Source organism: Pseudorca crassidens, chromosome 6 (genome assembly GCF_039906515.1).
Source record: "Pseudorca crassidens isolate mPseCra1 chromosome 6, mPseCra1.hap1, whole genome shotgun sequence".
NCBI lineage: Eukaryota > Metazoa > Chordata > Mammalia > Artiodactyla > Delphinidae > Pseudorca > Pseudorca crassidens.
The window spans coordinates 103409024-103425781 of NC_090301.1; the positions used below are offsets into that span (position 1 = coordinate 103409024).

General features: G+C 44.3%; 1 long non-coding RNA gene across 3 annotated transcripts in view; it reads left to right on the forward strand.

Moving 5' to 3' along the window:
* The window catches only part of LOC137225899 (uncharacterized), a 443427-nt gene extending 426895 nt beyond the window's left edge, over positions 1-16532 (forward strand). For all 3 annotated transcript variants that reach the window (XR_010944083.1, XR_010944081.1, XR_010944082.1), the window contains exon 3: positions 16440-16532. This is a non-coding gene — a long non-coding RNA (uncharacterized lncRNA). The remainder of the gene's footprint in view (positions 1-16439) is intronic.
* Positions 16533-16758: the final 226 nt, after the last annotated feature.

Here is a 16758-nt window from a genome sequence, read left to right on the forward strand (position 1 = left end):
AGACCCTGTTCTGTTCTGTAATTCAGTTCCTGTGTAGCCAAGTTTACATTCCATGTATTACTGATATCTTATGATGTTTCTTTTTCTGTGTGACTTATTTCAGTTAGAATCATCATACCTGAATCCACTCATTGTGCTGCTATGGGCCTGATGACATAGATTTCATTGCTGAGTGATATTGCTTTGTAAGTAAATACCACAACTTCTTTATCCATTTTTCACTTTCTGCGATGTTGAACTTGTACTGTAAACGAGGTTCTTGTAAACAGAGCCGTTCCAACCTTTGGGGTGGCTGTGTCTTTTTGATTTTAATTTCCCTAAGCTATAGGACCATAAGTGGAAGTGCCCTAGGCTCTGTTGCTTTGTTTTTTAGATGTTTCAGGAAACACCATACACTTCTCCCGAGTGTCTGTTGGCAATTTACAGCCCGCCCATCAGCATAACAAGGCTCCCAGTTCTCCATGGCCTGTCCTGCCTTTCTGGATTTTACACTTTTTTCAGATGGCCCTTTTGACCGGGGGGAAGTGAGACTTCATTGTAGTGTAGATTTCCTATGCAAGCTTGCTTGGTTGGCCAAAAAGGGCGTATGCGTGTTTTCCTGAATATATTCAGGAAAAAACGCACACGCCCTTTTTGGCCAAGTGCATCATTGTGGACGTTCTGCCTCTTTTCCTATGCTTTCAATGCAATTCCAGTCTACCTCCTGAAATCGGTTTCCTGCAATTCTGCCCCGCTTTCAAGTCCTCTTGGCAGCCTTACTTCAGTATATTTTTGGACGATAGCTGTCATTTATAACTCTGCAGCTTTGTGAATTACAGTGCCCCTGAGCTCCTTTCTTCAACTCGCTTTCTTGTGAGCTGGCCGCAACACCGCAGGATGGCTTCAGGCCCTAATCTGGTTCCGGCACGGCACACTGAGCCTTTGGTTAATTCCTCTTCCTGGTGGGAAATGAGAGTTAAATTTGCCCGTTCAGACACGTCCAGCTAGTCTCTCATTGGTTCTCCCTATTCCTGTTCATCTTCCGCAGTAATTGCAAACTGGGCCAAACAGGAGGTTAAAGACACTGACTCTCCAAGTCGGGAGAGTGTTAGTAAAGCGTCTGGAATGTTGCACCCGAGTACCAGGGTACGAAAACTGAGACATATTTGAACACGTCTCCCAATCACATGGTTGATCATACTCTAGGTTCCACATGCATGTTTTAGCTGAAGGAAGAATACCTTAAACCTGGGTAGTTGAAACACGTGGAATGGGTACCATAAAATATGACTTCAAAGGGTCTTCATTTGCTCACCGAACCTCTCCAATCCTATCACTGCTGCGTTTATGCCCCTGTACACATGCTTGATTCTCTTTCGGAGACATAGCAATCCATAGGTTTTAAGATGCTTACTAGTCAGGTACATTCTTAGGCGTTTAATATGCGGTGTTGAGTCCATTTCGTTGAGCAAGGAGTAGCTCTTGTCTATTCCATATTTGGCTTAAGGAACTTTATCTGTGCTCATTTCAATCTCTTGTTTTATGCAGCACCCCGACTCACCTTTCCTCTTAAGCAAGCATAAGTTGGTTTTCTAAATTTGAGACCCTGTTCTGTTTTGGAATTCAGTTCCTGTGTAGCCAAGTTTACATTCCGTGTATTAGTGATATCTTATGATGTTTCTTTTTCTGTGTGACTTATTTCAGTTAGAATCATCGAACCTGAATCCACTCATTATGCTGCTACGGGCCTGATGACATAGATTTCATTGCTGAGTGATACTGCATTGTACGTAAGTACCACAAGTTCTTTATCCATTTTTCACTTTCTGTGATACTGAACTTGTACGGTAAACGAGGTTCTTGTAAACAGAGGCGTCCCAAACTTTGGGGTGGCTGTGTCTTTTTGATTTTAATTTCCCTAAGCTATAGGACCATAAGTGGAAGTGCCCTAGGCTCTGTTGCTTTGTTTTTTAGATGTTTCAGGAAACACCATACACTTCTCCCGGGTGTCTGTTGGCAATTTACATCCCACCCATCAGCATAACAAGGGTCCCAGTTCTCCATGGCCTGTCCTGCCTTTCTGGATTTTACACTTTTTTCAGATGGCCCTTTTGACTGGGGGGAAGTGAGACTTCATTGTAGTGCAGATTTCCTTTGCAAGCTTGCTTGGTTGGCCAAAAAGGGCGTATGCGTTTTTTCCTGAATATATTCAGGAAAAAACGCATACGCCCTTTTTGGCCAAGTGCATCATTGTGGACGTTCTGCCTCTTTTCCTATGCTTTCAATGCAATTCCAGTCTACCTCCTGAAATCGGTTTCCTGCAATTCTGCCCCGCTTTCAAGTCCTCTTGGCAGCCTTACTTCAGTATATTTTTGGACGATAGCTGTCATTTATAACTCTGCAGGTTTGTGAATTACAGTGCCCCTGAGCTCCTTTCTTCAACTCGCTTTCTTGTGAGCTGGCCGCAACACCGCAGGATGGCTTCAGGCCCTAATCTGGTTCCGGCACGGCACGCTGAGCCTTTGGTTATCTCCTCTTCCTGGTGGGAAATGAGAGTTAAATTTGCCCGTCCAGACACCTCCAGCTAGTCTCTCATTTGTTCTCGCTATTCCTGTACATCTTCCGCAGAAATTGCAAACTGGGCCAAACAGGAGGTTAAAGGCGCTGACTCTCCTGGTGGGGAGAGTGTTAGTAAAGTGTCTGGAATGTTGCACCCGAGTACCAGGGGAGGAAAACTGAGACATATTTGAACACGTCTCCCGTTCACACGGTTGATCATACTCTGGGTTCCACATGCATGTTTTAGCTGAAGGAAGAATACCTTAAACCTGGGTAGTTGAAACACGTGGAATGGGTACCATGCAATATGACTTCAAAGGGTCTTCATTTGCTCACCGAACCTCTCCAATCCTATCACTGCTGAGTTTATGCCCCTGTACACACGCTTGATTCTCTTTTGGAGACATAGCAATCCATAGGTTTTAAGATACTTACTAGTCAGGTACATTCTTAGACGTTTAATATGGGGTGTTGAGTCCATTTCGTTGAGCAAGGAGTAGCTCTTGTCTATTCCATATTTGGCTTAAGGAACTTTATCTGTGCTCATTTCAATCTGTGGTTTTATGCAGCACCCCAACTCACCTTTCCCCTTAAGCAAGCATAAGTTGGTTTTCTAAATTTGAGACCCTCTTCTGTTTTGGAATTCAGTTCCTGTGTAGCCAAGTTTACATTCTGTGTATTACTGATATCTTATGATGTTTCTTTTTCTGTGTGACTTATGTCACTTAGAATCATCGTACCTGAATCCACTCATTATACTTCTACGGGCCCGATGACATAGATTTCATTGCTGAGGGATACTGCATTGTATATAAGTACCACAAGTTCTTTATCCATTTTTCACTTTCTGTGATACTGAACTTGTATGGTAAATGAGGTTCTTGTAAACAGAGGCGTCCCAAACTTTGGGGTGGCTGTGTCTTTTTGATTTTAATTTCCCTAAGCTATAGGACCATAAGTGGAAGTGCCCTAGGCTCTGTTGCTTTGTTTTTTAGATGTTTCAGGAAACACCATACACTTCTCCCAAGTGTCTGTTGGCAATTTACATCCCGCCCATCAGCATAACAAGGCTCCCAGTTCTCCATGGCCTGTCCTGCCTTTCTGGATTTTACACTTTTTTCAGATGGCCCTTTTAACCGGGGGGAAGTGAGACTTCATTGTAGTGCAGATTTCCTTTGCAAGCTTGCTTGGTTGGCCAAAAAGGGCGTATACGTTTTTTCCTGAATATATTCAGGAAAAAACGCATACGCCCTTTTCGGCCAAGTGCATCATTGTGGACGTTCTGCCTCTTTTCCTATGCTTTCAATGCAATTCCAGTTTACCTCCTGAAATCGGTTTCCTGCAATTCTGCCCCGCTTTCAAGTCCTCTTGGCAGCCATACTTCAGTATATTTTTGGACGATAGCTGTCATTTATAACTCTGCAGGTTTGTGAATTACAGTGCCCCTGAGCTCCTTTCTTCAACTCGCTTTCTTGTGAGCTGGCCGCAACACCGCAGGATGGCTTCAGGCCCTAATCTGGTTCCGGCACGGCACGCTGAGCCTTTGGTTAATTCCTCTTCCTGGTGGGAAATGAGAGTTAAATTTGCCCTTCCAGACACCTCCAGCTAGTCTCTCATTGGTTCTCGCTATTCTTGTTCATCTTCCGCAGAAATTACAAACTGGGCCAAACAGGAGGTTAAAGGGACTGACTCTCCAAGTCGGGAGAGTGTTAGTAAAGCGTCTGGAATGTTGCACCCGAGTACCAGGGTACGAAAACTGAGACATATTTGAACACGTCTCCCGATCACATGGTTGATCATACTCTAGGTTCCACATGCATGTTTTAGCTGAAGGAAGAATACCTTAAACCTGGGTAGTTGAAACCCGTGGAATGGGTACCATGCAATATGACTTCAAAGGGTCTTCATTTGCTCACCGAACCTCTCCAATCCTATCACTGCTGCGTTTATGCCCCTGTACACATGCTTGATTCTCTTTCGGAGACATAGCAATCCATAGCTTTTAAGATACTTACTAGTCAGGTACATTCTTAGGCGTTTAATATGCGGTGTTGAGTCCATTTCGTTGAGCAAGGAGTAGCTCTTGTCTATTCCATATTTGGCTTAAGGAACTTTATCTGTGTTCATTTCAATCTCTGGTTTTATGCAGCACCCCAACTCACCTTTCCCCTTAAGCAAGCATAAGTTGGTTTTCTAAATTTGAGACCCTGTTCTGTTCTGTAATTCAGTTCCTGTGTAGCCAAGTTTACATTCCGTGTATTAGTGATATCTTATGATGTTTCTTTTTCTGTGTGACTTATTTCAGTTAGAATCATCATACCTGAATCCACTCATTGTGCTGCTAAGGACCTGATGACATAGATTTCATTGCTGAGTGATATTGCTTTGTAAGTAAATACCACAACTTCTTTATCCATTTTTCACTTTCTGCGATGTTGAACTTGTACTGTAAACGAGGTTCTTGTAAACAGAGCCTTCCCAAACTTTGGGGTGGCTGTGTCTTTTTGATTTTAATTTCCCTAAGCTATAGGACCATAAGTGGAAGTGCCCTAGGCTCTGTTGCTTTGTTTTTTAGATGTTTCAGGAAACACCATACACTTCTCCCGAGTGTCTGTTGGCAATTTACATCTCGCCCATCAGCATAACAAGGCTCCCAGTTCTCCATGGCCTGTCCTGCCTTTCTGGATTTTACACTTTTTTCAGATGGCCCTTTTTACCGGGGGGAAGTGAGACTTCATTGTAGTGCAGATTTCCTTTGCAAGTTTGCTTGGTTGGCCAAAAAGGGCGTATGCGTTTTTTCCTGAATATATTCAGGAAAAAACGCATACGCCCTTTTTGGCCAAGTGCATCATTGAGGACGTTCTGCCTCTTTTCCTATGCTTTCAATGCAATTCCAGTCTACCTCCTGAAATCGGTTTCCTGCAATTCTGCCCCGCTTTCAAGTCCTCTTGGCAGCCTTACTTCACTATATTTTTGGACGATAGCTGTCATTTATAACTCTGCAGGTTTGTGAAGTACAGTGCCCCTGAGCTCCTTTCTTCAACTCGCTTTCTTGTGAGCTGGCCGCAACACCGCAGGATTGCTTCAGGCCCTAATCTGTTTCTGGCATGGCACGCTGAGCCTTTGGTTAATTCCTCTTCCTGGTGGGAAATGACAGTTAAATTTGCCCGTCCAGACACCTCCAGCTAGTCTGTCATTGGTTCTCCTTATTCCTATTCATCTTCCACAGAAATTACAAACTGGGCCAAACAGGAGTTTAAAGGCACTGACTCTCCAAGTCGGGAGAGTGTTAGTAAAGCTTCTGGAATGTTGCACCCGAGTACCAGGGGACAAAAACTGAGACATATTTGAACACGACTCCCGATCACACGGTTGATCATACTCTGGGTTCCACATGCATATTTTAGCTGAAGGAAGAATACCTTAAACCTGGAGAGTTGAGACCCGTGGAATGGGTACCATGCAATATGACTTCAAAGGGTCTTCATTTGCTCACTGAACCTCTCCAATCCTGTCACAGCTGTGTTTATGCCCCTGTACACACGCTTGATTCTCTTTCAGACATAGCCATCCATACGTTTTAAGATTCTTACTAGTCAGGTATATTCTTAGGCGTTTAATATGGGGTGTTGAGTCCATTTCGTTGAGCAAGGAGTAGCTCTTGTCTATTCCATATTTGGCTTAAGGAAATTTATCTGTGCTCATTTCAAACTCTAGTTTTATGCAGCACCCCAACTCACCTTCCCCCTTAAGCAAGCATAAGTTGGTTTTCTAAACTTGAGACCCTGTTCTGTTTTGTAATTCAGTTCATGTGTAGCCAAGTTCACATTCTGTGTTTTAGTGATACCTTATGATGTTTCTTTTCTGTGTGACTTATTTCAGTTCGAATCATCATACCTGAATCTACTCATTATGGTGCTACGGACCTGATGAAATAGATTTCATTGCTGAGTGTTATTGCATTGTACGTAAGTACCACAACTTCTTTATCCATTTTTCACTTTCTGCGATATTGAACTTGTACGGTAAACGAGGTTCTTGTAAACAGAGCCGTCCCAAACTTTGGGGTGGCTGTGTCTTTTTGATTTTAATTTCCCTAAGCTATAGGACCATAAGTGGAAGTGCCCTAGGCTCTGTTGCTTTGTTTTTTAGATGTTTCAGGGAACACCATACACTTCTCCCGAGTGGCTGTTGGCAATTTACATCCCGCCCATCAGCATAAGAAGGCTCCCAGTTCTCCATGGCCTGTGGTGCCTTTATGGATTTTACACTTTTTTCAGATGGCCCTTTTGACCCGGTGGAAGTGAGAGTTCATTGTAGTGCAGATTTCCTTTGCAAGCTTACTTGGTTGGCCAAAAAGGGCGTATGCGTTTTTTCCTGAATATATTCAGGAAAAAACGCATACGCCCTTTTTGGCCAAGTGCATCATTGTCGAGGTTCTGACTCTCTTCATATGTTTTCAATGCAATTCCAGTCTACCTACTGAAATCGGTTTCCTGCAATTCTGCCTTGCTTTCAATGCCTCTTCATAGCCTTACCTCAATATATTTTTTGAAAATAGTTGGCCTTTATAACTCTGCAGGTTTTTGAATTGCAGTGGCCCTTAGCTCCATTTTTCAGCTCTTATTTTTGTGGTCTTGCCCCATAACCACAGGATTCCTTGAAGCCCTATTTTTCTTCTGGGGCACCTTGCTGTGCCTTTGGTTAATTCTTCTTACTGATGTGACATTAGAGTGACATGTGCCCATTGAAACCGCTACAGCTAGTTTCTCACTGGTTCCCCCTATTCCCATTCATCCTCCGCACTAACTGCAGACTGTGCAATACCAGAACTTAAAGACATTGACTCTCCATGTGGGGATGTTGTTAGTAAAGTGGCTGGAATGTCGATCCGGAGCCCCAGGAGAGGAAAAATGAGGTGCGTTTTAGAAACCTTTCCCGATCATATGGTATACCAGTCGCTGGGTTTCCCAAGCATGGTTTAGCTGTAGGAAGATTCCCTTCAACCTGGAGTGTTGGGACCCTTGGAATGAGTAGCATGAAGTATTGCATTAAACTTTCGGCAGTTGCTCACCAAAGCTCACCAATCCTCTCAGCCCCAAGTGTCCAGCCTTATGTCTTATCCAGCTGTGGGTTTATATGTGGTCAATCCAGGTTGCATCACAGCCCCTGAGCGAATTTTGTAAGAATTTTTCTCTCTTTCATTGTTTCAGCGTTTTGTTTTTAAAATTTATTTCTATAATGGGGTTTAGCTCATTTTCACTGCTGTGTTTGTGCCGCTCTGCACACACTTGATTCCCTTATGGAGATACATCAATACATGGGTTTTAAGATTCTTATTACTCAGATATATTTCTCTGCAGTGTATAGGGTGTGTTGAGGCCAGTTCATTGAGCAAGGTGTAGATCTTGTCTAATACCTATTTGGTTTATTGAACGGTATCTGTGCTAATTTCAAACTCTGGTTTTATGCATCACCCCACCTCTCCTTTCCCCTTAAGCTGACATAAGTGTGTTTTCTAAATGTGAGACACTGTTCTGTTCTGTAATTCATTTCTTGTGCAGCCATATTTACCCTCCCTCTATAAGTGATATCTTATGATATGTTTCTTTTTCTGTTTGACTTATTTCAAGTAGTATTATCGGACCTAAATCCACTCTTTATCCTTCTACTAGCCTTATTACATTGATTTCATGGTGAAGAGATATTCCATTGTACATAAGTACCACATCTTCTTTATCCATTGTTCTCTTTCCTGGGATATTTAAGGTGTACTGAAGTTGAGGTTCTTGTAAACAGAGTAGCCCTAAACTGTGGTGTGCTTGTGTCTTGTTGATTTTAGACTTCCCTAGATATACTCCCATGATTGGAAGTGTCCTATGCTCTGTAGCTCTGTTTTTTAGATGATTTAGGAACCACCATACACTTCTCCAGAGTGGCTCTCGGCAGTTCACACACTGCCCATCAGCGTATAAAGGCTCCCTGTTCTCCATGGCCTGTCCTGCATTTCTGGTTTTTACAATTTTTTAGGATGGCCCTTTTGACTGGTGGGAAATGAGACTTCTTTGTTGTGCACATTTGCATTGCTTGCTTGCTTCGTTGCCCATAAAGTGCGTATGCGTTTTTTTCCTGGATATAATCAGGAAAAAACGCATACGCCCTTTTGGGCCAACTGCATCATTGTCGAAATTCTGCCGCTTTTCATGTGCGTTAAAGACGAGTCCAATCTATCTCTTGAAATCTGTTTCTTGCAATTCTGTCTTGCATTCAGATCCTCTTCTTTGCCTTACCTCAACATATTTTTGGATGTTAGTTTTCATTTATAACTCTGCAGGTTTGTGAATTGCAGTGACCCTGAGCTCCATTTTTTAAGTTGCTCTTTTGTGAGCTGGCCTCAAACCCGCAGGATTGCTTCAGGCCCTATTTTGGCTCCGGCGAGGCAGGCTGAGCCTTTCTTTAATTCTTATTCTTAATGGGAAATTAGAGTGATATGTGCCCGTCCAAACCCCTACAACTATTCTCTCATTGGTTCCCCCTCTTCCCGTTCATCCTCCTCACAATTTGCAAAATGTGTGAAACAGAAGTTTAAATGTGCTGATTCTCCAAGTGGGGAGATTCTAAGTAGCGTTGCTGGAATGGTGAACAGGAGCACCAGGAGAGGATAAATGAGGTGCATTTTAGACACATCTCCCGATCACATGGTGTACAGTCCTCTGGGTTTTCCATGCATGTTTTAGCTGTAGGAAGATCCCTTGAACCTGCAGATTTGGGACCCATTGAATGGGTACCAGGTAGTATTACTTTAAAGGGTGTGCATTTCCTCACCCAACCTCACATTTCTCTTAGCGCAAACAGTTTCCAGCCTTATGTCTCATCCTGCTGTGGGTCTAGATGTGTTCAATCCATGTTGCATCACCGTCCCTGAGGAAAACTTGTAAGAGGTTTTCTCTGTCTCTCTGTCGTTTATTTTTTTCAATTTATTACTATATTGGTTACAGCTGATTTTCAAAGCTCTGTTTCTTGCTGCTGTACATCCACTTGATTCACGTACAGAGAGACATCAATAAATTCTTTTTCAGATTCTTACCAGTCGTATATATTCTTTTCCGGTGACTTGAGTGTGCTGAGTGCAGTTCTTTTAGCTACCGTGTAGGCCTTGTTGATTATCAGTTTGGTATTTGGAATGGTATCTTTGCTAATTTCAACCTCCTGGATGATGCCTCACCCCTCCCCACCTTTCCCGTTTAGCAGCCTTATGCGTGTTTTCTACATATTTGACTATGTTTTTGTTTTGTAATTTATTTCATGTGTAGCCATTTTGGATTCCACCTTTAAGTGATAGCTTATGATATGTGTCTTTTTCTTTTTGAATTCTGTCACTTAGAATGATCATACGTAACTCCTCGGGAGTTGTTACAACTGGCCATATTTCATTGATTTCCAGGCTGAATAATATTCCACTCTACCTAAGTACCACATCTCTATCCATTTTTTCCCTCCAGAGACATTTAAGTTATATCCTAGTCGAGGATCTTTTAAACAGAGAGGGGGTAAACATTGGGGTGCCTGTGTCCTCTCGATTTTTGTTTTTCCCAAGATATACGCCCATGAGTGCAAGTGCCCTATGCTCTGTAGCTCATTTTTTAGATGCTTTAGTAAACACAATACACTTCTCCAGAATGGCCGTTGGCAATATACATTTCCACTATAAGTCTCACAGGGCTCCCTCTTCTCGTTGCCCTGTCCTGCATTTCTGTTGTTTACGCTTTATGAGGATGGCTCTTCTGACTGATGCGAAGTGATATCTTTTGTAGTATTGACTTCCAGTGCCCACCTGTTTGGTTGGCTAAAAAAGTGTATGCCCTTTTCTTGAATATATACAGAAAAAAACGCATACACCCTTTTTGGCCAACTGCAATGTTCAGCTCCTTTTCTTGTGCTTAATGGCGAGTCCTTTCTACCTCCTCAAATCCCTTTCCTGCCATTCTCCCTTGCTTACAAGTCCTTTTCTTTGACTTTCCTCAAGACATTTTTCAGTGATGGATATTTTCAACTCTGCAGTTTTGTGAATTTTACTGCCCCTGAGTTCCATTGTTCAACTTGTGTTTATGGGAACTGGCCACAAAGCAGCGGGATTTCCTCAAGCCCTATACTGTTTCCATGGGCAACCCTAGCCTTTGGTCAATTCGTCTTCCTGATTGGAAATTAGAATGACATGTGCCTGTCTGAACACCTAGGACTTGTCTCTCATTGTTCCTCATCCTTCCGCTTCATCCTCTGGACAAATTCCAAACTGTACGCAACAGGATGTTGACAGTGCTGACATCTCCAAGTGGGGAGACTGTTAGTAAAGATGCTGGAGGGGTGAACCCGAGCACCAGGAGATGAGGAGATGAGATGCCTTTTCCAAACTCTTCCCGATCAGACGGTATACCATCCTCTGGGTGTGACAGACATGTTTTAGCAGTAGGAAGAGTCCCATTCATGTAAGGAGAACACCAGGGCTTTTTCAAAATCAGTGTCTCCCCGAAACCCAAACTGGGGAAGTTTTTAAGCTACGGCTACACATATGTTCATTAAGGGCCTTGGGAAGTAGGCAGAGTCCAAACTTTAGATAATTGAAGTCTTCAGGGTCAGAAGCACTCACCACCAGCTTCCCTTAGGCTACACTTTAACTGTCATTGATAGATGATGTCAATAAAAATATCTATTCTTTTTCAGATTATTTCCCCTTATAGGTTATTGCAAAATGTTGAGTGTAGTTCCCTGTGCTATACAGTAGTTCCTTGTTGATGATCTATTTTATACATAGCAGTGTGTATGTGTTAATTCCAAACTGTTAATTTATCCCTCCTCCCACCTTTCCCCTTTGGTAATGATAAATTATAAGATTTTATACTTCTCAGAAATGGGGGAGCTGAAAGAGAGGTATCATTTTCAATGGAAAAGCATTTAAAACAGGATTGAAGGTTTAACCAAGATTATTAGATGTACATCCTTGGAAAGAAATCACTTCGTTTCTCTAATATTGACCTGACAAATAAGACAAACCTTTTCACTGAACTTGCTTATAAAAAGTGATGGAAATATCAAATGGAAGTGTTAAAAACATCTTATTTTACCCGAGCCTTATACACTGTTCTATGTTAACTACAGTTTGGCTCACACATCTGTTCATTGAGGTTACAATAGTCTCAATTTCTGTTACTGATCCTCCAGAGTGGACCCCAAAATGTGTCCCCCTTCCCAGTGTCATTGGGGCCAACAGATCGAGACTGAGTTTGGTTCACAAGCAAAGGAAACTTTATATTTTGATCAGAGAATGGAGAGGTGAGAGCATGCACTACCCCGTGGGCTGTGGGCTGGGCTGCTGTGTAGAGATCCTGTCAGAGTCAGTGGGAGGGAGGGAGGGGGCGGAGCTCTCGAGGGCCGGGTTGGCTGTAGCTCAGGCTCTATATCGTGGAGTCTGCACTGGGCCCCAGGAGCTGAGGTGTCGACCCAGCCATTCTGCACTAGGAAATCTGGTCTGAAGTGCCGGGTGTGGAACCTCTGCATGCGGGACCCTAGGAGCACGTGAAATTAGACAAAGCACAAAGGATAAAAAAGGTTAGACTTGACTTTATTGCCCAGATTCTATTTTTATCTCCCAGGGATTTTTAATGGGCTTTGCTGGGGACAAACCCCTCCTCTGCTTTTTGTCCCGTTCCTCATTCTTGGAGTGCTGAGGGTGCAGACCCTTCTTCTGTAACTGCTGAGTGCTGAGTTGGGAGCCCTCATACCCTGGGGCGAGGGTCAGAGCTTCTCCCCAGCAGCCTCCTGGTGACGTTGATTGTCCCCAGGACCCCTGCCTCCCTGCTCGTCCACCTGAGCACCAGCATTGGAAGTGTTATAGATTCTAATGACCTTTAAGGGTCCAGGAAAGAGATGTGCAGAGACGCTGTGGGGGCCGGTTTCACCCCGCCCCACATTTGTTTGGCCACCTTAGGCTGACCGTTTCTGCCAGCCTAGATGCTCTGACCAGTAGTCTGCGCTTTCTTCAATTAGGCCCCTGAATTAACGTACAAACAGCACCAGGTGTCAGAGCCCTGCCCGCTCAACTCCCAGACAGTCCAGGGTCAGTGGTGATCAAGGACCATGATGGCCACTGAGTCAACAGCCTTTTGAAGTAAACAGGAGTCCAGCCGGTCTTATTGGCCACCATCATCACGGTGTCTGTAGGCTTTTCTATGGTGACAGTGTGGTATACTGTTCCCCCGCCAAGATTATTAGCTCCCCTCTGGGTGCAGTAAGTCCTGCAAGCAGTAGTCTACTCTTTTGGGACACACTCTTGTTGTTTTATGAGAGAAACTCCAGGTCAAGTGATGTTCACACGAGTCGTCATGGTGCCCTGTTGCCCCCGGTTATCTCTCTGGATGTTGGAGTTGGAGGGCCTCCTCACTCGAGGTCGGTGTGCCCACGGAGCGAACCCTGCAACTTCAGGGCATGGTTGGTGGTTAGGATCACCACGTGGGGTCCTTTTCCCTTAGGAGGGAGGTGGCCTTTTGGGCTGCTGATTTCCAGGTTTTTAGATACCGCCAGTATCTTGGCCAGATGTGGCAGTGGGCCAAGCCCCTTAGTGACCGTAGTTTATCCTACCTGGATGGCATTCTTGCATTGTTCCATTTCAAGTGGTCCCAGTTTTTGCACTAATTCTCCAATGGCGATTCACCTTTCACCGGGAATGTAAAGGTCAAAGGGTTTAGCTAAATTAGGGAGTTCCAGGGCAAGGGTCTGAATTGACTGCTCTTTCCATTCTTGAAAGACCACTTCTGGATTCTATTCAAAAGGATCATCATCTTTTCCTTTCAGTGTTTCATATAGAGGCCCAGCTAGTAGACTGTAGTTAGGGATCCAGAAGCAGCAAACCCTGGCCTCCCCAGGAACCCCTAAGCTGTCTTCTAGTTTTAGAAAGGGGTAAGGCTGAAAATGGTTTCTTCCCTTTCCTGGGATGGGCTTCTCCGACCTTCTGTGAGAATGAAGCCCAGGCAGGTCACTGCAGTCTGTGATATTTGAGCTTTTTCTTGGACAACTTCTATCCTTTATTGGCTTGGTAGTTCAGAGGCCTCCTTAGTAGGGCTAGCGATCAGAATGTCGCCTGCATATTGAAGGAGGGTTTCCTTTTCCAGAGGTAGAACTTTTAGGTCTTTAGCTAAGCTTTCCCCAAAGATGGTGTGGGAATTTTTGCACCCTTGGGGCCGAACGGCCCGGAAGTATTGTTTTAGTTGTATGTTGAGTCCTGCCACTCACAAGCCAAAATTTCTTGTGACTCTGGGACTAATGGAATACAAAAGAAGGCATCATTGAAGACTAATACAGAATACCATGTCCTGGTGGTTGGTAGAATGACCAGCAGGGTGTAGGAATTAGGAGCAACTGGAGGTATATCCTCGGTGGCTTCACTGACTGTCCTGACATCCTTTACCAGGTCCCCAGCAGCCCATGGGACTCTCGTGGTCAGACCAATCCCAGAATATGGAGCTCACCTGGGCAGGTACCCCACCCCCACCCCAGCCCACGGGGCTCTCGTGGTCAGGCCCCTCCCAGGATACAGAGCTACCCTTGCAGATACTGTGGCAGGGCTGGGCACACAGGAACCGTGCACATAGCCCTCATTGCAGAGCACCCCCAGCTCACCTGTCGCTCAGAGCTGACACAGAGCACCTCAGAGCAGGACTTGAACTAACAAACAGCAGCTGTGACAGGTCTGTGACCCTGGGCATCACTCCGTGCGGCCTCCCTCCACCTGGTCTTCCAGAGACTTCCACTGCACCCGGGGCACCAGGCCTCTGTCTCCAACCACCACCCACCCCTCCTCTCCCTGACTCCTGGGTTCCTCTCATTAGGAGAGGGTTCTCTTGAAGTTGTCTCCCACTCATGGGCCAGATAAAATGATTAGAAAACAAGCCAAAGCTGCAGCCCCTTGTCTATCCTGACTCTCGGGAGCCCACACCTGTTCCTTGGACCTAGCCGCTTCAGCAAGTTCCATTTTCTGCAACTGTGAGCCCCTGAGGGGTGATGATTGGCTGACCTGGGCAGACTTACCGTGCCGGCCAGCCCTCCCCAGGTGTGCCTGGGTTGAGATCAATATAAATACCACTCCAGGCAGCAAGAGCCCCTGCAGCCGTGCCTGACGCCATTTTCTCTGCCCTGTCAGCAGTCTCGGGGCTGGGCTGGTGGGAGGGAGGGAGAGGCCACGGCTTTGTGGGTGGCCCAGTGTGAGTGGGGCTCTGCTGGACTTTCTGCAGCAGTTGCCAGGCTGCCACCTGCTAAAGAAGAGGATGTGTCACCCATACCTGCTGCTGGAATTTCTCCCTGGGCAGAGGTGAGGAAGGAAAAAAGCAGTGGGGGCAGGGACAGGACGGGTATCTCAGGCAGGGAAATGGAAATCTTCCAGAAGAGCACCCAGGGCCAGGACCATCCTGGCTGGCCTGCAGGCACCAAGTCGGCCGGCATGCTGTCACTCGTGTGGCTCCATGGCCCTTCCTCTAGGCTTTCAAGTCCTTGTATATATTCAGGTGTTTTACCTGGGACGGGTGGGAATAGTTCAGCAGCAACTGGCCTGGGGCTCAGCTCACGTTTACTCACAGATGCCCTGGCACGGTGCCCCAGCTTTGCAATGAGGACGCTTGTTGCGTGGGGGCTGCTGGCTGAATGGGAGACGATTCCCCACCACTGACCAACTTCAGAATTGTTTACAACTGGAGCAAGTGCCCTGATACGGTTTTCTTCTGTGTAACTGGTGGGTTCTGTGTTTTTTTTCTCTTTTTCGTTTTTGGTTCAAGGTAGATTTTATTCCTCTTTTTTGTATTTACAGATATAAGCATGGAAATAAATTATTCATATAAATACATGTATGTGCAGGGAATAATTGTTTTTTCTGTTTTATTTTTTAAATTTTATTTCTTTTTAATTTTGAATTTTATTTTATATTTTTATACAGCAGGTTCTTATTGGTTATCTATTTTATACATATAAATGTATACATGCCAATCCCAGTCTCTCAACTCCTCCCACCACCACCCCCCCAACAGCTTTCCCCCCTTGTTGTCCATACGTTTGTTGTCTACATCTGTTGCTCTATTTATGCCTTGCAAAATGGTTAATCTGTACAGTTTTTCTAGGTTCCACATATATGCATGAATATACAAGATTTGTTTTTCTCTTTCTGACTTACTTCACTCTGTATGACAGTCTCTGGATCCATCGACGTCTCTACAAATGACCCAATTTCATTCCTTTTCATGGCTTAGTAATATTCCATTTTATATATGTACCACGGCTTTATGCATTCGTCTGTCTGTGGGCATTTAGGTTGCTTCCATTACCTCGATATTGTAAATAGTGATGCAATGAACATTGCGGTGAATGTCTCTTTTTGATTTATGGATTTGTCTGGGTATATGTCCAGTACTGGGATTGCTGTATCATATGGGAATTCTATTGTTAGTTTCTTAAGAAATTCCATATTGTTCTCCATAATGACTGTATCAATTTATATTCCCAACAATAGTGGAAGAGGGTTCCTTTTCTCCACACCCTTTCCAGCATTTTTTGTTTGTAGATTTTCTATGATGCCTATTCTACCAGGTGTGAGGTGATACCTCATTGCTGAATCCATTACGTTGAGCAAGGGGTAGGTCTTGTCTATTCCATATTTGGCTTATGGAACAGTATCTGTGCTAATTTCAAACTCTGCTTTTATGCAGCACCCCAACTCACCTTTCCCCTTAAGCAAGCATAAGATGGTTTTCTAAATTTGAGTCCCTGTTCTATTATGTAATTCAGTTTCTGTGTAGCCAAGTTTACATTCCGTGTATTAGTGATATCTCATGATGTTTCATTTTCTGTGTGACTTATTTCAGTTAGAATCATCATACCTGAATCCACTCATTATGCTGCTATGGGCCTGATGACATAGATTTCATTGCTGAGTGATATTGCATTGTACGTAAGTACCACAACTTCTTTATCCATTTTTCACTTTCTGCAATATTGAACTTGTACGGTAAACGAGGTTCTTGTAAACAGAGGCGTCCCAAACTTTGGGGTGGCTGTGTCTTTTTGATTTTAATTTCCCTAAGCTACAGGACCATAAGTGGAAGTGCCCTAGGCTCTGTTGCTTTGTTTTTTAGATGTTTCAGGAAACACCACACACTTCTCCCAAGTGGCTGTTGGCAATTT